General features: G+C 41.2%; 1 long non-coding RNA gene across 3 annotated transcripts in view; it reads right to left on the bottom strand.

The window, feature by feature from the left end:
* The window catches only part of LOC139757593 (uncharacterized), a 56898-nt gene extending 31869 nt beyond the window's left edge, over positions 1–25029 (bottom strand). For 2 of the 3 annotated variants that reach the window (XR_011714674.1, XR_011714673.1), the window contains exons 1-2: positions 24824–25029; positions 5900–6075 (exon numbers count right to left, since the gene is read on the bottom strand). This is a non-coding gene — a long non-coding RNA (uncharacterized lncRNA). Of the gene's footprint in view, positions 1–5899; positions 6076–16506; positions 20040–24823 lie in introns of those variants that run through there. The other variant, XR_011714675.1, reaches the window with a different exon arrangement.
* Positions 25030–27364: the final 2335 nt, after the last annotated feature.

Here is a 27364-nt window from a genome sequence, read left to right on the forward strand (position 1 = left end):
CCTGAGGATTGGCGGAATGCTTGCATAGTGCCATTGTACAAAGGCAAAGGGGATAAGAGTGAGTGCTCAAATTACACAAATTACAGAGATATAAGTTTGTTGAGTATTCCTGGTAAATTATATGGGAGGGTATTGATTGAGAGGGTGAAGGCATGTACAGGGCATCAGATTGAGGAAGAGCAGTGTGGTTTCAGAAGTGGTAGAGGATGTGTGGATCAGGTGTTTGCTTTGAAGAATGTATGTGAGAAATACTTAGAAAAGCAAATGGATTTGTATGTAGCATTTATGGATCTGGAGAAGGCATATGAAAGAGTTGATAGAGATGCTCTGTGGAAGGTATTAAGAAGGCAAGTTGTTAGAAGCAGTGAAAAGTCTTAACGAGGATGTAAGGCATGTGTACGTGTAGGAAGAGAGGAAAGTGATTGGTTCTCAGTGAATGTAGGTTTGCGGCAGGGGTGTGTGATGTCTCCATGGTTGTTTAATTTGTTTATGGATGGGGTTGTTAGGGAGGTGAATGCAAGAGTTTTGGAAAGGGGCAAGTATGCAGTCTGTTGTGGATGAGAGAGCTTGGGAAGTGAGTCAGTTGTTGTTCGCTGATGATACAGCACTGGTGGATGATTCATGTGAGAAACTGCAGAAGCTGGTGACTGAGTTTGGTAAAGTGTGTGAAAGAAGAAAGTTGAGAGTAAATGTGAATAAGAGCAAGGTTATTAGATACAGTAGGGTTGAGGGTCAAGTCAATTGGGAGGAAACTTTGAATGGAGAAAAACTGGAGGAAGTAAAGTGTTTTAGGTATCTGGGAGTGGATTTGGCAGCGGATGGAACCATGGAAGTGGAAGTGAATCATAGGGTGGGGGAGGGGGCAAAAATTCTGGGAGCCTTGAGGAATGTTTGGAAGGCGAAGAACATTATCTCAGAAAGCAAAAATGGGTATGTTTGAAGGAATAGTGGTTCCAACAATGTTGTATGGTTGCGAGGCGTGGGCTATGGATAGAGTTGTTCGGAGGAGGGTGGATGCGCTGGAAATGAGATGTTTGAGGACAATATGTGGCGTGAGGTGGTTTGATCGAGTAAGTAATGTAAGGGTAAGAGTGTGTGGAAATAAAAAGAGTGTGGTTGAGAGAGCAGAAGAGGGTGTTTTGAAATGGTTTTGTCACATGGAGAGAATGAGTGAGGAAAGATTGACAAAGAGGATATACGTGTCAGAGGTGGAGGGAACGAGGAGAAGTGGGAGACCAAATTGGAGGTGGAAAGATGGAGTGAAAAAGATTTTGAGTGATCGGGGCCTGAACATGCAGGAGGGTGAAAGGTGTGCAAGGAATAGAGTGAATTGGAACAATGTGGTATACCGGGGTCGACGTGCTGTCAATGGATTGAACCAGGGCACGTGAAGCATCTGGGGTAAACCATGGAAAGTTCTGTGGGGCCTGGATGTGGAAAGGGAGCTGTGGTTTTGGTGCATTATTACATGACAGCTAGAGACTGAGTGTGAATGAATGAGGCCTTTGTTGTAACTAGCACTACCTCGCACACATGAGGGGGGAGGGGGTTGTTATTCCATGTGTGGCGAGGTGGCGATGGGAATAAATAAAGGCAGACAGTGTGAATTATGTACATGTGTATATATGTATATGTCTGTGTGTGTATATATATGTGTACATTGAGATGTATAGGTATGTATATTTACGTGTGTGGACGTGTATGTATATACATGTGTATGTGTGTGGGTTGGGCCATTCTTTCATCTGTTTCCTTGCGCTACCTCGCTAACGAGGGAGACAGCGACAAAGCAAAATAAATAAATAATAAATATCTCTTTTTATATCAGGTATTCCCAATCATCAATCTTTTTACAGCACATAACCCCACAACCTCTTCACCATTTCCATTCATAGTAATGAATACCTCATGCACACCACTAAGATATGATCTTTTTTTTTTTTTTTTTGCTTTGTCGCTGTCTCCTGCGTTTGCGAGGTAGCGCAAGGAAACAGACGAAAGAAATGGCCCAACCCACCCCCATACACATGTATATACATACGTCCACACACGCAAATATACATACCTACACAGCTTTCCATGGTTTACCAGAGATGCTTCACATGCCCTGATTCAATCCACTGACAGCACATCAACCCCGGTATACCACATCGATCCAATTCACTCTATTCCTTGCCCTCCTTTCACCCTCCTGCATGTTCAGGCCCCGATCACACAAAATCTTTTTCACTCCATCTTTCCACCTCCAATTTGGTCTCCCACTTCTCCTCATTCCCTCCACCTCCGACACATATATCCTCTTGGTCAATCTTTCCTCACTCATTCTCTCCATGTGCCCAAACCATTTCAAAACACCCTCTTCTGCTCTCTCAACCACGCTCTTTTTATTTCCACACATCTCTCTTACCCTTACATTACTTACTCGATCAAACCACCTCACACCACACATTGTCCTCAAACATCTCATTTCCAGCACATCCATCCTCCTGCGCACAACTCTATCCATAGCCCACGCCTCACAACCATACAACATTGTTGGAACCACTATTCCTTCAAACATACCCATTTTTGCTTTCCGAGATAATGTTCTTGATTTCCACACATTCTTCAAGGCTCCCAGGATTTTCGCCCCCTCCCCCACCCTATAATCCACTTCCGCTTCCATGGTTCCATCCGCTGCCAGATCCACTCCCAGATATCTAAAACACTTTACTTCCTCCAGTTTTTCTCCATTCAAACTTACCTCCCAATTGACTTGACCCCCAACCCTACAGTACCTAATTACCTTGCTCTTATTCACATTTACTCTTAACTTTCTTCTTTCACACACTTTACCAAACTCAGTCACCAGCTTCTGCAGTTTCTCACATGAATCAGCCACCAGCGCTGTATCATCAGGGAACAACAACTGACTCACTTCCCAAGCTCTCTCATCCCCAACAGACTTCATACTTGCCCCTCTTTCCAAAACTCTTGCATTCACCTCCCTAACAACCCCATCCATAAATAAATTAAACAACCATGGAGACATCACACTAAGATATGATATATGATAGAAAATGAAATTATGGCTAGAAGTTCTATTCAAGGTTAAAAAGTATTAGAATTATAAAATTAAATCTGAGAATATCACAAAAAATACCACATGAAATACCATATAAAGAGTTATCTATTGCGCCCAGAAGCTATACTACAGAGGAGATACAGCGTCTTTAGAGGTTGAACAGTAGAATAGTTTTTGATGCAAATGATTTCCTGGATCTTATCAGGGCACTGTGTAGGCAGAGACAGTCCTCTTCCTGACCTTAAAAATACATAATATTGGTACAGCGGGTGAATTGCATCTTGCATGATCATCTCCATCTGCTTTATTGCACATTCCTGATACAGCATATCTAATGTCTTATTGTTTACACCCAATTTCCTATCTTTCTTAACAATTTCTCAAGTCTATTTTTATCTATACTTTTAACTTGCCATACCAGGTAGTAATTGAAAAAATAAAATTGACAGAGAAGAGGTAGTAAAAGCTTTGCGGAAGATGAAAGCCGGCAAGGCAGCAGGTCTGGATGGTATTGCAGTGGAATTTATTAAGAAAGGGGGTGACTGTATTGTTGACTGGTTGGTAAGGTTATTTAATGTATGTATGACTCATGGTGAGGTGCCTGAGGATTGGCGGAATGCGTGCATAGTGCCATTGTACAAAGGCAAAGGGGATAAGAGTGAGTGCTCAAATTACAGAGGTATAAGTTTGTTGAGTATTCCTGGTAAATTATATGGGAGGGTATTGATTGAGAGGGTGAAGGCATGTACAGAGCATCAGATTGGGGAAGAGCAGTGCGGTTTCAGAAGTGGTAGAGGATGTGTGGATCAGGTGTTTGCTTTGAAGAATGTATGTGAGAAATACTTAGAAAAGCAAATGGATTTGTATGTAGCATTTATGGATCTGGAGAAGGCATATGATAGAGTTGATAGAGATGCTCTGTGGAAGGTATTAAGAATATATGGTGTGGGAGGCAAGTTGTTAGAAGCAGTGAAAAGTTTTTATCGAGGATGTAAGGCATGTGTACGTGTAGGAAGAGAGGAAAGTGATTGGTTCTCAGTGAATGTAGGTTTGCGCCAGGGGTGTGTGATGTCTCCATGGTTGTTTAATTTGTTTATGGATGGGGTTGTAAGGGAGGTAAATGCAAGAGTCCTGGAAAGAGGGGCAAGTATGAAGTCTGTTGGGGATGAGAGAGCTTGGGAAGTGAGTCAGTTGTTGTTCGCTGATGATACAGCGCTGGTGGCTGATTCATGTGAGAAACTGCAGAAGCTGGTGACTGAGTTTGGTAAAGTGTGTGGAAGAAGAAAGTTGAGAGTAAATGTGAATAAGAGCAAGGTTATTAGGTACAGTAGGGGTGAGGGTCAAGTCAATTGGGAGGTGAGTTTGAATGGAGAAAAACTGGAGGAAGTGAAGTGTTTTAGATATCTGGGAGTGGATCTGTCAGCGGATGGAACCATGGAAGCGGAAGTGGATCATAGGGTGGGGGAGGGGGCGAAAATTTTGGGAGCCTTGAAAAATGTGTGGAAGTCGAGAACATTATCTCGGAAAGCAAAAATGGGTATGTTTGAGGGAATAGTGGTTCCAACAATGTTGTATGGTTGCGAGGCGTGGGCTATGGATAGAGATGTGCGCAGGAGGATGGATGTGCTGGAAATGAGATGTTTGAGGACAATGTGTGGTGTGAGGTGGTTTGATCGAGTAAGTAACGTAAGGGTAAGAGAGATGTGTGGAAATAAAAAGAGCGTGGTTGAGAGAGCAGAAGAGGGTGTTTTGAAATGGTTTGGGCACATGGAGAGAATGAGTGAGGAGAGATTGACCAAGAGGATATATGTGTCGGAGGTGGAGGGAACGAGGAGAAGAGGGAGACCAAATTGGAGGTGGAAAGATGGAGTGAAAAAGATTTTGTGTGATCGGGGCCTGAACATGCAGGAGGGTGAAAGGAGGGCAAGAAATAGAGTGAATTGGAGTCATGTGGTATACAGGGGTTGACGTGCTGTCAGTGGATTGAGGCAGGGCGTGTGGGGCGTCTGGGGTGGACCGTGGAAGGCTGTGTGGGTATGTATATTTGCGTGTGTGGACGTTTGTATGTACATGTGTATGGGGGGGGGGGGCCATTTCTTTCGTCTGTTTCCTTGCGCTACCTCGCAAACGCGGGAGACAGCGACAAAGTATAAAAAAAAAAAAAAAAAAAAAAAAAAAAAATTGACTCTATGGTTGACCTATAAAAAAGATTAATTATTGCATTGTTTATATGTGAACTATTTAAGATACATACAAAAAAAATCTTTGAAAACATTTCATACCTATCATATCAGTATTTGCACCACCTTTAAACTGGTTATCTTTGATAAAGCCTAGATACTCGTACTGACTCACTTTTTCTACATTTTTCATCTTCAATTGCAATTAAGTCTGGTACATGAAGTTTTTTGTCCTAAAATCTATCACCATCTCTTCAGTTTTCTTTATATTCAAGTGCAGTAATTTGTTTTACACCAATCAACAAAGCAACTAACCTGTGCGATATAATCATTACAATTATCATTTACTATTTTTCCTAAGATTACTATATCAGCATATTTTAAAATAATGCAGTTCTTAAACACACTTCTACAGTCATCAGTATACAAACTGAACAAAGTGGGGAATATAACACATCCTTGGGGTGTACCTGAATTGGTAAAAATTATTTTGGACTTAAAGTTATCTATCTTGGTATACTTTGGTCTCTGTGTTAAATAAAAAGCTGAAGAGCCATTTCATAGTTACAGGTTACATCCATCCCTAATACTTTAACAAAATATGTGGCTGGATTGTATTAAAGGCAAAGCTAAAATCAACTGCCACATTACTTACCTTCGCATTTAAATCACCCATCACTAATACATGGTCTCGAGCACCAAAACTGCAGACAAATTCACTCCACTGCTCCCAAAACACTTGCCTCATGATCTTTCTTCTCACAGCCAGGTACATAAGCACCAATAATCAACCGTCTCTCGCCATCCACTTTCACTTTTACCTACATCAATCTGGAATTTACTTCCTTAGTAATTCATTGAAAAAAGACCGATTTCACAGTAAAAACTACAGACTTTTGTCCACATTTAATAATGAGTACATTATAAAGAAGAGAGCTCACAATTATTTCTATACCCAGTGAGTCTCCATGTGCAAGACCTTATAAACATATCTACACAACATATCACAGTGAGCTCCCTCATTCAACTAACTGTCCACAGGCGAAAAATTTAACAGCATAAAACTTCTCCGACAATCATTAAGTATGGGACACTCTAGCAGAACGTGAGTCTCATTCTGAACTTTGCCTTGATCACAAGCACAAAGCCTAAATTCCACTGGTGTTCGACTCTATCTACCAGTTTCTATTTTCAGATTATGAGACATGAAATGCAATCTTGTAAATGCTATATGGGCATGGTCTGGTATACAATCTTTACTACAGCAAACATTATGATCAAAGAGTTTGGGATTTAGTAATGACCTGTATGTAACATATTTAGTACTTGAAAAATGCTTGTTTCGTATTGAGATCTTAATTAATTCTAGAGGGTCAAAAACAATAGTAAAAATCCATCACCTGAATAAATTTATACCCTCCCATATCATGCTTTTTACACAGGTCACATACACAAGCAAATGGTTCATCCATATCAAGTGACAGTAACTTTTCTTTAAGAATAAGGTTCTCTTTTTACACATAAGTTATTGAACTGGCGGCATTCCCGACTCAACCAAACATAAATTAGCACAAGTATTTTCCCTTATCCCTACAAGGCATTTTACTAATTGGTTATAATGACTAATTTCTCACTTAGTATTCAAGGTAAATCAGGTCTCGAAACTAAACAACAATGATAACATAGCAGCGTTAAAGACTTTTAGTTTGTTTACAAATGGCGTGTCATTATTCTTATAACAGAAAATACCAAATATATTCACTAAGACTGACATTTCCACATCATGAAGTGATAGAACTGAGCTTGTTTTATTGTCATCCAAGATATAAGTATTTAGGACAATACTTTATCTCAACAGTGCTGCTCTAAAAGGATAACTTATCATTATCATCTCCATTTATTATGAAAAATTTTGATTTTATTCAAAATCATCAGATACTCATTACAATACTCAAGTAGATTATCAAATTTCCTTCTACACATATCTCCAGAGTTTGCAAGTATGACAGCGGCATCCATTAATAATAAACAGGTAAAGTCCCTAAGAAACCGTCATCAGGAAGTTTGCTTTATCATCTTTACCATATTATCAATATAAATAATAAGCAACAAGCAGCTGGTTGGTGCACCTTGTCACTCTCCAACAGATGAAGATATTACAATTGATTTTAGTATATTTCATGTAAATTTATGTGTAGCGCTAAGAGCCATGAGCATAACCTTACCACATCCCAAAGATTTTAGATGACTAACTTATGTCATGGGACTCTGTCATAAGCTTTGCTAAAATCAACAAAAAGAATGTACAGATTTTCCTTTTTCCCTTGATCATAATCAATCAGTAATCTAAGGCACATCATTTGCTCTAAATATCCTTGGCCTTTTTTTTGTGCCACCTTGGCATTTATCGATAAAGCACCATAGTTATAATCTACTTAATATTAAGAGGCCATATACTTTAGCAATGGTGACTATGATACTTATACCTCTAAAACTGAGGCAGTGTAATCTACTGACTTAAACAAAGTAATCAACTTGTCTTGTTGCCATGAAATGGGGTAAAACATGCCAAAAAAAAAAAGTAATCAACTTGTCTTGCTGCCATGAAATGGGGTAAAACATACCAAAAAAAAAAAAAGTAATCAACTTGTCTTGTTGCTATGAAATGGGGTAAAACATACCAAAAAAAAAAAGTAATCAACTTGTCTTGTTGCCATGAAATGGGGTAAAACATACCAAAAAAAAAGTAATCAACTTGTCTTGTTGCCATGAAATGGGGTAAAACATACCAAAAACAAAAGTAATCAACTTGTCTTGCTGTCATGAAATGGGGTAAAACATACAAAAAAAAAAGAAGTAATCAACTTGTTGCCATGAAAAGGGGTAAAACATACCAAAAAAAAAAGTAATCAACTAGTCTTGCTGCCATGAAATGGGGTAAAACCAAAAAAAAAAAAAAAAAAAAAAAAAAAGGTAATCAACTTGTCTTGCTGCCATGAAATGGGGTAAAACATACCAAAAAAAAAAAGTAATCAACTTGTTGCCATGAAATGGGGTAAAACATACCACCATACCAAATACATTTAAGAGGAACATAAACCATGTCAGGCAATCTAGTCACTAATGCTGGACATACTCCGTTAAAACTCTTATTTGTATTTAACTTTTTCATGGCAACTTCCAACTCTTCTTGGGTATGTGGATCATCCAACACTGGATTATATGGAGTAGTTTCCAACTCAATATCATTACTGTATATATTTGTGCACTCTGGTTATTAGGATTTAATAATTTTTCCAAATGTGACAAACTCAGTATTATTAGGCTGAACAGCACCATGATTAGAAACCTTTCCTTTCCAGTTTATGGCTTTCCAAATACCTTTTTTATCATTTGTATTTAAAAGTCTCTTCCATCTACAATTGATAATGTTCCATCCATTACCATGTTCATTATTTGTTTAATCCAATCTCTAGACACCTCATCAATAATGTGACATCCTACATTTAACACATCAGACAGATTTTAAACCTCTCCATTATAGAAATCTAGTGGCGGGTTATCCTCCATAAAAGTGCTAGAACTATGACATCCACCACTCTGTGCAGAATATTTTTCTCAGGCAAGCATGTGACAGATGGCCTGTAATATGTTCGGCCTAAGCAACTTGCTCTTTCTGATGAAAGTAATTCAGACGAGTTGGTGATAACTAAGGTCAAGCTCTACACAAAGTGGTGCATGATCTGATCCCTTGATGCACTGGTTCACCTACAACTTCTTAACACTATCACACACTCCCACAATTCCTGCTTCAGGAATAGTGCTACTCCTTCCATAGCTCTTGTCCTCTTACCAACTCCTGACTTTACTCCCAAGACATTTCCATAGCATTCTTCCCTGTACCCTTGAGCTTCATTTCACTCAGCACCAGAACATCCAGGTTTCTTTCCTAAAACTTACAATCTATCTTTTCATCTTGGTTTCATCCACACACATTCAGATACCTCAATCTGAGCTTTCTAGAAGCATGAGCACTCCCCACTTGACTCCTATATCTGTTTCCACTTTTAGCAATTGAAATAAAAGAAGGGGTGGGTTTCCAGCCCTTTAGTCACCTTCTATGACATGTGGGGAGTATGGAGCTTGAATTTTTTCTCCCCACACCAGGGACAGATAAGGGGGCCAAGTGAACACTTTTTCCTATTAGGCTCATTCCTCTCTTCTTAATGCTACCTTGCTAATGTGGGAAATGGCGAATATGTATGAAATAAATATTATTTATCTATTTATTTTGCTTTGTCACTGTCTCCCGCGTTAGCGAGGTAGCGCAAGGTAACAGACGAAAGAATGGCTCAACCCACCCACATACACATGTATATACATACACGTCCACACACGCAAATATACATGCCTATACATCTCAACGTATACATATATATACACACACAGACATATACATATATACACATGTACATAATTCATACTGTCTGCCTTTATTCATTCCCATCGCCACCTCGCCACACATGAAATAACAACCCCCTCCCCCCTCATGTGTGCGAGGTAGCGCTAGGAAAAGACAACAAAGGCCCCATTCGTTCACACTCAGTCTCTAGCTGTCATGTAATAATGCACCAAAACCACAGCTCCCTTTCCACATCCAGGCCCCACAGAACTTTCCATGGTTTACCCCAGACGCTTCACATGCCCTAGTTCAATCCATTGACAGCACGTCGACACTGGTATACCACATCGTTCCAATTCACTCTATTCCTTGCACGCCTTTCACCCTCCTGCATGTTCAGGCCCCGATCACTCAAAATCTTTTTCACTCCATCTTTCCACCTCCAATTTGGTCTCCCACTTCTCATTCCCTCCACCTCTGACACATATATCCTCTCTGTCAATCTTTCCTCACTCATTCTCTCCATGTGACCAAACCATTTCAAAACACCCTCTTCTACTCTTTCAACCAAACTCTTTTTATTACCACACATCTCTCTTACCCTATTATTATTTACTCGATCAAACCACCTCATACCACATATTGTCCTCAAACATCTCATTTCCAGCACATCCACCCTCCTGCGCACAACTCTATCCACAGCCCACGCCTCGCAACCATACAACATTGTTGGAACCACTGTTCCTTCAAACATACCCACTTTTGCTTTCCGAGATAATGTCCTTGACTTCCACACATTCTTCAAGGCTCCCAGAATTTTTGCCCCCTCCCCACCCTATGAATCACTTCCGCTTCCATGATACCATCCGCTGCCAGATCTACTCCCAGATATCTAAAACACTTTACTTCCTCCAGTTTTTCTCCATTCAAACTTACCTCCCAGTTGACTTGAGCCTCAACCCTACTGTACCTAATAACTTTGCTCTTATTCACATTTACTCTCAACTTTCTTCTTTCACACACTTTACCAAACTCAGTCACCAGCTTCTGCAGTTTCTCACATGAATCAGCCACCAGCGCTGTATCATCAGTGAACAACAACTGACTCACTTCCCAAGCTCTCTCTTCCACAACAGACTGCATACTTGCCCCTCTTTCCAAAACTCTTGCATTCACCTTCCTAACAACCCCATCCATAAACAAATTAAACAACCATAGAGACCTCACACACCCCTGCTACAAACCTACATTCACTGAGAACCAATCACTTTCCTCTCTTCCTACTCGTACACATGCCTTACATCCTTGATAAAAACTTTTCACTGCTTCTAACAACTTGCCTCCCACACCATATACTCTTAATACCTTCCACAGAGCATCTCAATCAACTCTATCATATGCCTTCCCCAGATCCATAAATGGTATATACAAATCCATTTGCTTTTCTAAGTAATTCTCACATATTTTCCTCAAAGCAAACACCTGATCCACACATCCTCTACCACTTCTGAAACCACACTGCTCTTGCCCAATCTGATGCTCTGTATATGCCTTCACCCTCTCAATCAATACCCTCCCATATAATTTACCAGGAATACTCAACAAACTTATACCTCTGTAATTTGAGCACTCACCTTTGTCCCCTTTGCCTTTGTACAATGGCACTATGCAAGCATTCCGCCAATCCTCAGGCACCTCACCTTGAATCATACATACATTAAATAACTTTACCAACCAGTCAAAAATACAGTCACCTCCTTTTTTTATAAATTCCACTGCAATACCATCCAAACCCGCTGCCCTGCCGGCTTTCATCTTCCGCAAAGCTTTTACTACCTCTTCTCCGTTTACCAAATCATTTTCCCTAACCCTCTCACTTTGCACACCATCTCAACCAAAGCACCCTATATCTGCCAATCTATCATCAAACACATTCAACAAACCTTCAAAATACTCACTTCATCTCCTTCTCACATCAGCACTACTTGTTATCACCTACCCATTAGCCCCCTTCACTGAAGTTCCCATTTGTTCCCTTGTCTTACGCACTTTATTTACCTCCTTCCAAAACATCTTTTTATTCTCCCTAAAATTTAATGATACCCTCTCACTCCAACTCTCATTTGCCCTCTTTTTCACCTCTTGCACCTTTCTCTTGACCTCCTGCCTCTTTCTTTTATACATCTCCCACTCATTTGCATTATTTCCCTGCAAAAATCATCCAAATGCCTCTCTCTTCTCTTTCACTAATAATCTTACTTCTTCATCCCACCACTCACTACCCTTTCCAATCTGCCCATCTCCCACGCTTTTCATGCTACAAGCATCTTTTGCGCAAGCCATCACTGCTTCCCTAAATGCATCCCATTCCTCCCCCACTCCCCTTACCTCCTTTGTTCTCACCTTTTTCCATTCTGTACTCAGTCTCTCCTGGTACTTCCTCACACAAGTCTCCTTCCCAAGCTCACCTTCTCTCACCACTCTCTTCACCCCAATATTCTCTCTTCTTTTCTGAAAACCTCTACAAATCTTCACCTTCGCCTCCACAAGATAATGATCAGACATCCCTCCAGTTGCACCTCTCAGCACATTAACATCCAAAAGTCTCTCTTTTGCGCGCCTATCAATTAACACGTAATCCAATAACGCTCTCTGGCCATCTCTCCTACTTACATACATACACTTATGTATATCTCTCTTTTTAAACCAGGTATTCCCAATCACCAGTCCTTTTTCAGCACATAAATCTACAAGCTCTTCACCATTTCCATTTACAACAATGAACACCCCATGTATACCAATTATTCCCTCAACTGCCACATTACTCACCTTTGCATTCAAATCACCCATCACTATAACCTGGTCTTGTGCATCAAAACCACTAACACACTCATTCAGCTGCTCCCAAAACACTTGCCTCTCATGATCTTTCTTCTCATGCCCAGGTGCATATACACCAATAATCACCCATCTCTCTCCATCAACTTTCAGTTTTACCCATATGAATCAAGAGTTTACTTTCTTACACTCTATCACATACTCCCACCACTCCTGTTTCAGGAGTAGTTCTACTCCTTCCCTTGCTCTTGTCCTCTCACTAACCCCTGACTTTACTCTCAAGACATTCCCAAACCACTCTTCCCCTTTACCCTTGAGCTTCATTTCATTCAGAGCCAAAACATCCAGGTTCCTTTCCTCAAACATACTACCTATCTCTCCTTTTTTCTCATCTTGGTTACATCCACACACATTTAGACACCCCAATCTGAGCCTTCGAGGAGGATGAGCACTCCCCGCATGACTCCTTCTTCTGTTTCCCCTTTTAGAATGTTAAAATACAAGGAGGGGAGGGTTTCTAGCCCCCCACTCCCGTCCCCTTTAGTTGCTTTCTACGACACGTGAGGAATGCGTGGGAAGCATTCTCTCTCCCCTATCCCCATATATTATTTATTTTATTTATTTTGCTTTGTCGCTGTCTCCCGCGTTTGCGAGGTATATATATACATATATATTTATATTTATTTATTTTGCTTTGTCGCTGTCTCCCGCATTTGCGAGGTAGCGCAAGGAAACAGACAAAAGAATGGCCCAACCCACCCACATACACATGTGTTTACATACACATCCACACACGCAAATATACATACCTATACATCTCAACATATACACATATATACACACACAGACATATAAATATATACACATGTACATAATTCATACTGTCTGCCTTTATTCATTCTCATCGCCATCCCGCCACACATGAAATAACAACCCCCTCCACCCTGGTATACCACATCGTTCCAATTCACTCTATTCCTTGCATGCCTTTCACCCTCCTGCATGTTCAGGCCCCGATCACTCAAAATCTTTTTCACTCCATCTTTCCACCTCCAATTTGGTCTCCCACTTCTCCTCGTTCCCTCCACCTCTGACACATATACCCTCTTGGTCAATCTCTCCTCACTCATTCTCTCTATGTGACCAAACCATTTCAAAACACCCTCTTCTGCTCTCCTAACCACACTCTTTTTATTACCACACATCTCTCATATCCTATTTTTACTTACTCGATCAAACCATCTCACACCACATATTGTCCTCAAACATCTCATTTCTAGCACATCCACCCTCCTCCACACAACTCCATCTAAAGCTCACACCTCACAACCATATAACATTGTTGGAACCACTATTCCTTCAAACTTACCCATTTTTGCTTTTCGAGATAATATTCTCGATTTCCACACATTTTTCTATGCTCCCAGAACTTTCGTCCCCTCCCCCACCTTATGATTCTTTTCCGCTTCCATGGTTCCATCTGCTGCCAAATCCACTCCCAAAATATTTAAAACACTTCACTTCCTCCAGTTTTTCTCCATTCAAACTTACCTCCCAATTGACTTGTCCCTCAACCCCACTGTACCTAATAACCTTGTTCTTATTCACATTTACTCTCAGCTTTCTTCTTTCACACACTTTACCAAACTCAGTTACCAGCTTCTGCAGTTTCTCACATGAATCAGCCACCAGCGCTGTATCATCAGCGAACAATAACTGACTCACTTCCCAAGCTCTCTCATCCACAATAGACTGCATACTTGCCCCTCTTTCCAAAACTCTTGCATTTACCTCCCTAACAACCCCATCCATAAACAAATTAAACAACCATAGAGACATCACACACCCCTGCCGCAAACCAACATTCACTGAGAACCAATCACTTTCCTCTCTTCCTACACGTACACATTCCTTACATCCTCGATAAAAACTTATCACTGCTTCTAACAACTTGCCCCCCACATCATATATTCTTAATACCTTACATAGAGCATCTCTATCAACTCTATCTTATGCCTTCTCCAGATCCATAAATGCTACAAATCCATTTGCTTTTCTAAGTATTTCTCACGTACATTCTTCAAAGCAAACACCTGATCCACACATCCTCTACCACTTCTGAAACCACACTGCTCTTCCCCAATCTGATGCTCTGTACATCCCTTCACCCTCTCAATCGATACCCTTCCATATAATTTCCCAGGAATACTCAACAAACTTATACCTCTGTAATTTGAGCACTCACTTTTATCCTCTTTGCCTTTGTACAATGGCAATATGCAAGCATTCCTCCAATCCTCAGGCACCTCATCATGAGTCATACATACATTAAATAACTTTACTAACCAGTCAACAATACAGTCACCCCCTTTTTTAATAAATTCCACTGCAATACCATCCAAACCCGCTGCCTTTCATCTTTATTTATATTTATATTTATTCATTATACTTTGTCAGTCTATCGCGTTAGCAAGATAGCGCAAGGTAACAAATGAAACAATGACCCAACCCACCCACATACACATGTATATGTCCACACATGCACATATACATACCTATACATCTCAATGTATACATATATATACACAAACAGACATATACATATATACACATGTACATAATTCATACTGTCTGCCCTTATTCATTCCCGTTGCCACCCCGCAACACATGAAATGACAACCCCCTCCCCATGCATGTGTGCGAGGTAGCGCTAGGAAAAGACAACAAAGGCCACATTCGTTCACACTCAGTCTCTAGCTGTCATGTATAATGCACCGAAACCACAGCTCCCTTTGCAAATCCAGGCCCCACAGAACTTTCCATGGTTTATCCCAGATGCTTCACACGCCCTGTTTCAAAACACTAACAGCATGTCAACCCCTGTAATACAAATGTCATACAAATATACTGTAAATATATAAATGCATGCATACAATGTGTGTGTACTGTATATGTAATATATCAATATCAATTCTTGGTTAATCTTGGAAAAAGTACTGCGTGGGGTATGTACAAAATCAATGTTATTGGCCATGACAATATAAAAGACATATGCACCTGTAAAAAAATTAATATACTGAATATAATAACAAAGATACAGAGATAAACTGAGTTGAATTTTGTATAAACCCATTTATTTGTGCATGTGCTTGTCATCAATAATTACCTAATTCCAGGGCTGGAAAAAAATCATGATTTGAAAGATTAAAAAAATTACTCAATGTAGATAATTTTTCTAAATCAACAGAATGATCTTTTCGTCTAATAATTTTTTTTAGAAAAATAAAAACTGGTTATGGTCTTGATATAAGGATTTCAAGAAATTTGATGTATTGATAATTCCCTGATAGCTATATGTTACCATCATTGACGATAACATATAGCTATCAGAGGATTATCTTTAATGCACCAAATGATCAAATTAAGCACAGTTGAATATATATACAAGGCTCTTTCTGTGAAAAATAAGTTCATGGGAAACACTTTAAAATGAGAAAAAACTGAAGTTGAAATGAATATGAATTCTGAAGTTGAACACAAACCTAAAACATAATTAAACATATAATTCCCATCTTGTCAAGAATAATACCTATGAACAGTAATTCAAAAACATACAGCTACCATATTAGTAATTGAATTATTAGTTATTATTAGAAACAATGTAGGCATAAGCACAAACTTGTGCATAACATAAAAATCCTTATAATTTAGATTGGGTTGCTGCATTTTATATCAGTTCAACCATAGAGAATAAGAAATCAAATAATTTCTTTATAAAAAATTATTCATGATTCTTTTTCTCTAATTTAAATCATAACTCTGCCAATTCTGAATCATACTTAAAGGTAAATAGAAATGGAATAAAATTAGCACTTTCAATAAAATGCATGGATGCATTACTGTGCTTTAGTGAAAGGGCAATTAATGTTTTGCGTGTCCTGTTTGGGTAGGAAAGGAAATTATAGTAAATAACCTGAAAAAAAAACTTATTTAAGAGTAAAAGTTGATGACATATCACTTACTTTCTCTCTTAACATTATCAGAGCACCTCTTCAACTGATGACCTGTGTGAAGATGCTGCAATCCAGGTCCCATGTTTTTTTTCCATTCTCCTCGGCAATTCCGAGAGCTGTTGACTTATCATCTATTATGATTTCTCTTTCACCGATGATGTTTCGCAAAAAAACTCACATAAGGTGTGGGTTAAACTGGCGCTAGGCTTTACAAAGGCAACGAGAGATATAGTGAAGACGAGTGTGGCCTCCAACCGACGCATCGAGAAGACAATGACAATGGCGAAGAACTCGGGATATGGCCCATACCATCATCTACACTTCAGGTGTCTTTCCTACCCTCAGCCTCATTAATGCTCTTTTTACCTCCCTTTTGGCTTTCCTCTTCCTTCCCTCCTCCACACCCATGGATGTGTAACAATTGCTGCCTCCCCTTCTCCCACATTCATCAGTTCTTTGAAATACTCTGTCCATCTTCCTTTCACTTCCTCCTTTTCATTCAGCCATTCCTCTTCCTTACTTCCCACATCAACATATGAAAGCAAAGCTATGGGAAGGGGGGTAGCAGAGATGGAGTGTGGCTGCGTGATATGATGGGTAGTGTCAAGCCTGTTTGTGGATGATAATATATATCTATTTCAAATGTGTCGTTTGCTGAGAGTGAAGAGGAGTTGCAGAAAAGATTGCGTGGTTTACGAAGTGCGTAAGCATGGGTGATTGAAGAGTTGATGCAGTTAAAAGTACAGTAATGGTGTCTGATTTTGCAGAAACATACAAGGTAAAAGAAGAAAGTACACTAACCTGCGCTTTGGATATTGGGGGGAGAAAGACAGGAAGAGGTTGTATAATAAAGTATTTTGGAGCTGTCTTCGGTAAGCTTCATGATAGAGGAGTGATCAAGAGAGAAAGCAGTACAGGGTAGAAGTTACTGGGTTCCTTAACAGAACAATGAAGAGGAGAGCTTGTAATCATTTTAGTGAAGAGAGGAGTAAGGGACAGCTTAATCCTCCCAACCCTGATCTCTGCACCCAAAACATGGACATGAAATGAGTTACAAAGAGAGGCCAAGAATCCAGGCTGTGGAAATGGACTGCTTGAGAGGAGCATGTCGTAAAGCTAGGTGGAATGAAGAAGGAAATGAAGAGGGGTGTATGAGAGATGTGCTATGGCCGGGAATGCAAAGGGACAGCATTGTGGAGTGGCACAGGGGGTGAAACAGAATACTTTGAGGCAGTTTGGGTGTATGAAGAGAATGCAAGACTGGAAGTTTATTAGTAGAGTGAACAATAGTGCAATTAAAGGGGTCATTGTGAGAGAAGGACCACCTGTGACCTGGGGGGAAATGGAGAAATGGTGGAAGAATGCATGGAATGGTGTATGCGAGGGAGACATGTAAGGACAGCGATAAGTGGAGACATTTTTTTTTCCCGTGGCCACCCGCTGGAAGGGTGTTCCTGGAGGAATGGGCTTCAGAGATATAGACAAACAGACAGTTTTGACCAACATATCACCCCTTCACACATAAATCCAAAGCATCATTACACTCACACCGAAGACAAAATATTGGTATCAGCCTAGAATTACGTGAACTCGCATACACTGTTGATTCTCACGAAATTAGCACGTACATAATCACATAATATTCTTACCTCATATCTATCTGATTCTAGATATGGGTGTTCTGGAACACGGATGCTTCTGAATATCATGGTTACCCCTGACGAAAATCCTTAAACTGTATCTATATCAAAAACTATATAAAAGACTGGTAAAATGAACACACAATAAAAAAATCATCGTCCGGGATGGATTTGATGAATTTCACAATGATCCAATACAACTTGCAGCGACTCAAGTGTTACTCCAAAAAGTGTCACCTTGCCCAAGTGGCAGGTGAGAGAATGTGACCTCACATGGCCTGATAATCCCTAAAGAAATGTGTCTGGTGGCCCATCCTACAACTGCACCTATAATGTTAATCCACGACACCCAAAGTCGATGATCGGCAGTGGCAGGTCAAAAGCTGCCATTGAAATTATTTAGATAAATAGATGACCCGACTATTTCCATGAGAGGAGCTGCTCTTACGGCCTTAAAACTCAGTCCAAGATCATGAAGAGAAGTCAGAGCTTGCGATGGTCGACTTCGATGTCTTAAATTCCCTATGGGATGAGCTACCCCTCCCAGACCAGACCTCACACTCTCTCATATACCCGGGGCATTACTGAAGGAAGTCAGTTAACCCGTAACCTTTGGCCTGTAGACACATAAGCTCGCTTACTAGCGCCCCGATGTCTCCTCTCAGGACGCTGTCTCAAAAGAGGCCACTGTGGTGTTCTCATATTTGCGACCCTTGGCTTTTCACCATCACACCATAAACCTGCACCTCCGGTAGCTCACTGCCCTCTGCTACCCCACCTTACACATCCAATCCAATAAAGTACTGTTGTCGTTAAATGTGTTTTTGTATCCTTTCTCAGTTATACCACTCCAATAACCCGACCAAAAACACCCACAAAACTGATGATCCCTGGAGGTGGAATGAAAGAGGCTTTCAAACACGTCCTTCCAGTGCCACTGTCAGCCTTCCTAGACACCCCCCTACTGCCATAGTTCTATTTCCACCACCCCAACCAGCGTCATCCCATACCAGACCACCTCGTCTCGTCGTCAGGTCTAGCACACCACACCGTAACTCTGCCCTCTACCTGCTAGAACCCCGAGGTGGTGACACCGAGTGCTTCCAGCATGGCCCTACGGGACAAAACTCGCCCTCTTCAGCCGACATGTGGCTTGGCCCGGGCACAGACACACACAAAACCTTCACCCCCGATCAGATCACTTTGAACCCAGATCAAATACGTCCCCGTGATCCTGGCGTTTCCAACAGACACCCCATCAGTCATCAGACAATAAAAGCGACCCTCCTGCAGATCGCGAACGCTGCCAGGAACCTAAAGAGGAATCTGCTCCTTGCGAGATCAGTCCACTATACCATACATGCCTCAACATCCAACCCTTCAAACTCGAAAAAGGGCAAGAAAGGGAGTGGTGTAGCGACCCACAGTAGCATATTCTGTGGGGCGACCCACAGTCGCCCCACAGAATGCCTGCCTTGCTGACGGCGCCTTGGCTAGGTGGCAAGCGAGTGAGTGACCTTACCTAACCGAATAATCCCTACAAGAAACGTTTGGCGACCCAACCTACAGCTGCACCTGCAATATTAATCCATGACACTCAGACCCGATGTTCAGTAGCGGCGGATCAAAAGCCGCCAGTGTCATCATTCAGTCAAATACATGACCTGACTATTTCTTATGGGAAAAGCCGCTCTTACGAAGTTAAACCTCAGCCCAAAAGCATGGAGGGAAGTAAGAGCCAGCGATGTTTGGCTTCGACGTCTCACATTCCCTTTGGAAACAGCTAGCTAGCCCAGACTAGACCTCGCCCTCTCTTACATACCCAGGCATTACAGAAGGAAGTATAAAGCAGTGATACGTCCACTGATAACTTACACCCCATCAGCGCTTGAGCTCACACCCCAAAAAGAAACAACACCCGCTCCCTCCACATAATACAAAAGAAAGCCTCACGGTGGATCTTTAACCCCAAATGGCACGAGTTCACCAGGAGAACAGAGAACTCCACGAGAGCGCGCGATGCCTCTACTAACCATCTACTGGAGAAAGCTTGGCGAAGAACCAGTGGAGCGTTTCGATATCCCCTCCATATCTCCTGAATAGTATTCTTCGACAATCTCTTAGGAATAGACAATCCCAACAAATCTATTCAACATTCCCACCTGGACACTAGCCAAAGCCCTATCTATCAAAACTTAAGAAAAAAAAAGAAAGCTGAAACTCTTATAGACAGACCTTACATCGCGAATCCGTGGAGAAAACTTGATGGCCTAATCAGTGTCTAGCGTCACAGATACAACCCCTCTCCTCCTATACCTCTCTCTCTCTCTCTCTCTCTCTCTCTCTCTCTCTCTCTCTCTCAGAAATAAAACTACCCCTTCCTTGCTCCCTCCACTCTCCCCCCCCCGGCTCTGTCCTGGCTAACCTAGCCAGGCCAATACACGCTGGGTTTTTCAAAAGCCCCGGTTCTTCACCTTCTACGGATCTCACTCCCTCTAAGCTAGCTCTTGACCTTCCCCCCCTCCTCCTTCCCCTAGCTTAGAAGGGCCTTTCCTATCATCATCATCATCCATCCACGCAGTCAGTCAGTCAACCTGTAACCTTTGGCCTGTAAGACACACAACAAGCTCGCTTACTCACGCCCTGACCGTCTCCTACCAGGACAGCGGTGAGGGAGAAAGAAGCCACTGTGGCGTTCTTAAAAGTTGGTGCCAGTCCTCCTTGTGGCCCTTGGCTCTTCACCATCACCACGCCATAAACCTGCATGCACCTCCAGTAGCTCACTACCCTCTGCTACCTCACCTTAACATATTCTATCCAATAAAGTAATACCAATCCATTAACGCAACAAGAACATCCCCCCCCCCCCAAAAAAAAAAAGTGATCCCCGGTGTAAGCGTGAATGAGGCAAATTTCCTAATAATTACGGTATCCCTGCCTCACTCTAACAGTTATTTCTATCGAAATATGAAATGAAAATAACGTCTATTGATGTAATTGATGAAAAAACGTCGCTTGAAATCGATATATTACAATATGAAAGAAGGAAGGTAGAAGTGGTAAGCGTGAATGTGAGGCAAATTTCCTAATAATTACGTTATCCCTGCCTCACTCTACAGTTATTTCTATCGAAATATGAAATCAAAATAACGTTTATTGAGGCAAATGATGAAAAAAAACGTCGCTTGAATTCGATATATTACAATATGAAAGAAGGTAGAAGTGGTAAGCGTGAATGAGGCAAATTTCCTAATAATTACGTTATCCCTGCCTCACTCTACAGTTACTTGTATCGAAATATGAAATCAAAATAACGTTTAATGATGCAAATGATGAAAAAAACGTCGCTTGAATTCAATATATTACAATATGAAAGAAGGAAGGTAGAAATGGTAAGCGTGAATGACGCAAATTTCCTAATAATTACGTTATCCCTGCCTCACTCTAACAGTTACTTCTATCGAAATATGAAATCAAAATAACGTTCATTTAGGCAATTGATGAAAAAAACGTCGCTTGAAATCGATCTATTACAATATGAAAGAAGGGCCATGCAAGCGGTGTCATATTTGAAAGTGATGTTTTCCCGCGTATCGACATTAAATGCTACTTCTGGGATATATGGTTTCCCACTCGACATCAAATGTATCTATCATTAAACATCAAATTCATCTATCATTAAACGGAAGGCTTTATATATATCCAGTTCGCACAATACAGTGCGCAGCCCATCCACTCCCGTGGACATTTAAAAAAATGAAAGTCAGCATCCCAGAACATCCAACGAATTTTTTTTTTTTTTTTGGGGGGGGGGAGAATTTAAAGCCATGGAATCAGTAGCTTAGGCCATTTTAAGACCCTTTTCTCCTATGCCATTCATCCCGAAATGACCGCATTCCCAGGAAATTACGAGACTTCTGTTCGTAAATATTTTGACATGGCGCGTATCCCACAGAGCTCTCGCGCGCGTGCGTGTGTGTTCGTACGCTGGTTGGTTGCTGGGCTGGGCTGCTAACGCATGCGTACTCGGTCTCTGGGCATCAACTGGCCTGTACGAATTTGGATCCACCAATCACAGCTCGGTCGAGGCTCTCTCAGCAGCAGCAAAGAGCCCCCGCGCTCGATTTTGAAAGTCTCCTCCAAATACGTTGGGCGGCCATGGTCTTCCCGCTGCTTGGAGACCCACGGGAGATTTCGTGATCAAATATAACGGTCGAGGAAAATGGGATTATATATTTTTTTTCCTTTATTTCTCAAGGCACAGAATCCTCCCTGGTGAAGTGAACGGTGTGAAGTGTACCCAGCCTTTACCTACTGAAGTGGGGGATGTGTATACTTATTAAAGGAAATGTTGTGAAGTGTACCCAGCCTTTACCTACTGAAGTGGGGGATGTGTATACTTATTAAAGGAAATGGTGTGAAGTGTACCCAGCCTTTACCTACTGAAGTGGGGGATGTGTATACTTATTAAAGGAAATGGTGTGAAGTGTACCCAGCCTTTACCTACTGAAGTGAAGTGGGAGATGTGTATACTTATTAAAGGAAATGTTGTGAAGTGTACCCAGCCTTTACCTACTGAAATGAAGTGGGAGATGTGTATACTTATTAAAGGAAATGTTGTGAAGTGTACCCAGCCTTTACCTACTGAAATGAAGCGGGAGATGTGTATACCTATTAAAGGAAATGTTGTGAAGTGTACCCAGCCTTTACCTACTGAAATGAAGTGGGAGATGTATATACTTATTAAAGGAAATGTTGTGAAAATTTACCTACTGAAATGAAGTGGGAGATGTGTATACTTATTAAAGGAAATTGTGTGAAGTGTACCCAGCCTTTACCTACTGAAATGAAGTGGGAGATGTGTATACCTATTAAAGTGAATTGTGTGAAGTGTAACCAGCCTTTACCGACTGAAATGAAGTGGGAGATGTGTATACTAAATACAGTGAATTGTGTGAAGTGTACCTAGCCTTTACCTAGTGAAGTGAAGTGGGAGATGCGTATACTTATTAAAGTGAATTGTGTGAAGTGTAACCAGTCTCTCACTTAAATATGCTGATAAATATATTTAATTCTGGGGCAGGATGAGTTATTCCTCAGTGTGAGGAGAGGAAGAAGTGTAACAATCAACACGTGTCATCTTATTTCTGAAGGGAACCAATGGTGCACATGTGGAAGTGTACAGGAAATCTAAAATATTCTCGGTTAATCACTGGTTTCTATACGGTCTGTGAACCTGTCTCCCAATACGAGTGGTCGACTGGTGCACCTTCTGTTCGCCAGTGACGGGAAAAAACGGGAGAGGAACTACGAGAAAGAGGCCGTGTCCTCAAAAGTGATATCTAGGTGTTTTGAAGGCACTGAGAAGCAGTCGAAAAAAAAAGTTTTACGTAATTCCTCTCGTGGAATCTGTTGCCCCGTAACAGAATCCGTTGCCCCGTTAACCGAATCCGTAGCCCCCGTAAACCGAATCCGTTGCCCCATTAACCAAATCTGTTGCCCCGTAAAAAAATCCGTTGCCCCGTAAACAGAATCCGTTGCCCCGTTAACAGAATCCGTTGCCCCCGTAAACCGAATCCGTTGCCCCGTAAACCGAATCCGTTGCCCCCGTAAACCGAATCCGTTGCCCCGTAAACCGAATCCGTAGCCCCCGTAAACCGAATAAGTTGCCTCGTTAACCGAATCCGTTGCCTCGTAAACCGAATCCGTTGCCCCTTAAACCGAATCCGTTGCCCCGTAAACAGAATCCGTTGCCCCGAGAAATGAGCATCCTACAACAGCCTGGTGAACCACGGATACGACTCGACACCCCCCCCCCCCCCTTATAATCAACCGCCCCGAGAATTTCGTTGACCCCCCTCCAAAAAAAAAACCTCTAAGAATATCCAGGATTTGAGGAGGGGACATAAAGGAGTGAGTGAAATTGGCCTAGCTTGATCGTTAGGCAGTTCAGCGAGAGGAGACTCCAACGCCAGGGAGGAGGAGGAGGAGGAGGAGGAAGACCACGGCAACGCCTCCTCTTACGTTAATTAGGGTAAGTACACCTGTTTATAAGTTCCAATTGGTTACTTTATGTCCTAATTAGGTTAAATTAGGTGTGGTTAGGTTACGTTAGATATGACTGGGTTGAAAGCGTCTCGGTGGTCATCGATGGGCTTTTGAACGATTCTGGCCTTTATATTCCCCTCGCAAATCATTATTTTGGGATTTTTTTTCTCTCAAATGACTAAAACCAAACCCTGGTTTTCAATTTCGTTAACTCTGGGATATCCCAAAAGGGAGTGGCCATACTTTTTTTTTTTCTTTTAAGTGATTCGGTGGTTCTAGGGTGGAAATGAAGGTCGGAATCGTGCCAAAAGACATCCAAATAAAACACCAACGGAAGAACATATAATGTTAAACGAGCGGACGTTAAACGGGTATTTTAACTATATTCTCACATAACTAACTCCATTGTACCGTTAAACGGTCTGTTAACTATATTCTCACCTAACAAACTCCATTGTACCGTTAAACGGGGCGGCCGTTATATTACAATTACTCGCCAAATATATCAAGTAGGACTAGACATTTCTACATTTGTCCTTCCAGACAAGATATTAACCTAGAAAATCAACTTGTGGATGTTAATGGAAGAATATATATGCCTCGTTCGACCCCATACCATACCACGGCCATTACCCTACCTTTCGAAAGCCTGAAGTGGGTCGTCTTATTCAGGCCGTTATTACAACTTCATGGTTCATTTCGTGACACCTTCGCTAACCTGTCGATGCAGTAATTATCCATGTAAGTCTACGTCCTGCTATAGAGCTGCCACACTGATTGTATCACTCAAAAAAATAAGGATTTCCGCCGTCAAACTTAGTCACTTTTCACAAAGGTAAATACGCCACCATGACTGAGGTTCCTACGGGGGTAAAATATATATTTTGCTCGAGAAACAATGATGAATTTCCTTATACATTTGCTCACGGAAAGTGAAGAAATACAAGACTTTATTCATTAAGAAATTTCATGATAATAACGAATAACAAAGTTATTTGACGAAGAATTGCAAGCAACAAACTTTAGGCCCGTAATTATCGCTTTTAGACTCGAAAAAGTATGTGTTAAGGATGAGAATCATAATGCTACAGACAATTCTGATATGTTGATATAGAGCCTCTTTTATGTAATGACGTATTCAATTGAGTTCCATCCAAAATTTCGTATGGCCGGCAGCACGATCTGGCGCCATTTCTGAGACAACTCGTACAGCACAGAATAATCCCATGCTTGAATAGCTGCTTATTCACGATTCTTTTTTTGTTGCTATTGTTGTTGTCTTATATATTTTACGTCGCCCGAAAAGTTCGTAAAGTTCACTTCCGATATATCAATGTAGAGCTTTTATGTAGGTGCCATCCAAAACTTCGTATGGCCGGCAGCACGATCTGGTGCCACTTCTGATTTAACTCGTACAGCACAGAATGATAATTCTTATGCTTAAATAGCTGCTTATTAATTTTTTTTATTTTCGTTGTCTGTTATATTGTACACTGCACAAAAGTGCGTTACGGTGAAGTTCCCATAACACATTCCTATAAGAAGTTAAAAACGATATTGTGCATCACGTTTTAACATCCAAATTTATGTTCCTTTTTTGTAACATATTTTCTTTTTTTTTTTTTTTTTTTTTTTTTTTTTTCCAAAAGAAGGAACAGAGAAGGGGGCCAGGTGAGGGTATTCCCTCAAAGGCCCAGTCCTCTGTTCTTAACGCTACCTCGCTATCGCGGGAAATGGCGAATAGTATGAAAAAAAAAAAAAAAAAAAAAAAAAAAAAATTTTCCACAACAGAATTCGTGGTGTACATAAATAAGAATCTGTTGACCTTCGTTGATGGGGCTGTAGGTGTGAGATACCGTAAATATTTGTGGGACTCCCATCCCCATGAACCTTATACTTTACCAAAGGTTTAAGATATGGTTACAGAATCCACAGGTTTAGATGGTGATTTGATATTTTCAGAATCCATAGCGTCTGAGGATTTCGCCCTTTTTTTTTTATTTTCATTATTTTTACGTAGTAATTATCTGTCAAAAGCTTCAATTATGTCGAGGGCAACTTCACAAGACTACCCTAAGTCGTTTTGGGATGATGGCTAGACATTAGTAAGATAGGAACCTTGCACCATCAGCCTTGCTTTGTGTCCAGAGAAAAGAAAGAGATGCGTTTTATTTTTTTTTAACTGTTCGTAAAGTGATTAAGAGGAAGGGGCGTAGGACTAGTAAGAGGAGCATCGGTGTGTGTGTGTCTGTGTGAAGGGATGGTTAAAAGAGTCATCCAAGGTGGAGTTACGAGAAGAAAAGGGAACTAGAGAGAGAGTTTGGCTTTGTTGATGGGAAAGACGACAGCTGCTTCCCTTTAGTTCAACAAATGTTCAAATGGCGTAACATGAATTGCTACACTGGTTCCATAAATTTGTTTAGACTCTTAGGTGTTTTGTATGCCAGGGAATGTCATTTCATCTGAACATTTGTTGAACTAAAGGTCAGACGCAAATTCTGCCAGCGAATGCAGACTTTTTGAGACATGTGACACTTGAGTTCTTCGATATGTTTTGGCACAGCTGTCCCTACATGAAGCTGTTGTGTTTGGCCCAGCTGCCCCACATGAAGCTGTTGTGTTTGGCACAGCTGCCCCACATGAAGCTGTTGCGTTTGGCACAGCTGTCCCTACATGAAGCTGTTGTGTTTGGCACAGCTGTCCCTACATGAAGCTGTTGTGTTTGGCACAGCTGTCCCTACATGAAGCTGTTGTGTTTGGCACAGCTGTCCCTACATGAAGCTGTTGTGTTTGGCACAGCTGTCCCTACATGAAGCTGTTGTGTTTGGCACAGCTGTCCCACATGAAGTGTTGCGTTTGGCACAGCTGCCCCACATGAAGCTGTTGCGTTTGGCACAGCTGTCCCACATGAAGCTGTTGTGTTTGGCACAGCTGTCCCTACATGAAGCTGTTGTGTTTGGCACAGCTGTCCCACATGAAGTGTTGCGTTTGGCACAGCTGCCCCACATGAAGCTGTTGTGTTTGGCACAGCTGTCCCACATGAAGCTGTTGCGTTTGGCACCCAACAGCTCCAAGAATTTTTGCAGCTGGAGCTGTTCAAGGGTCTGTCTTCCCCTTGTGAACCACACACACAAACAAACAGGTTATAGGAATTCATTGGGGAAATCAAATGATACAAA

This window comes from Panulirus ornatus, chromosome 27 (assembly GCF_036320965.1).
Source record: "Panulirus ornatus isolate Po-2019 chromosome 27, ASM3632096v1, whole genome shotgun sequence".
In the NCBI taxonomy this organism is placed as follows: Eukaryota; Metazoa; Arthropoda; class Malacostraca; order Decapoda; family Palinuridae; genus Panulirus; species Panulirus ornatus.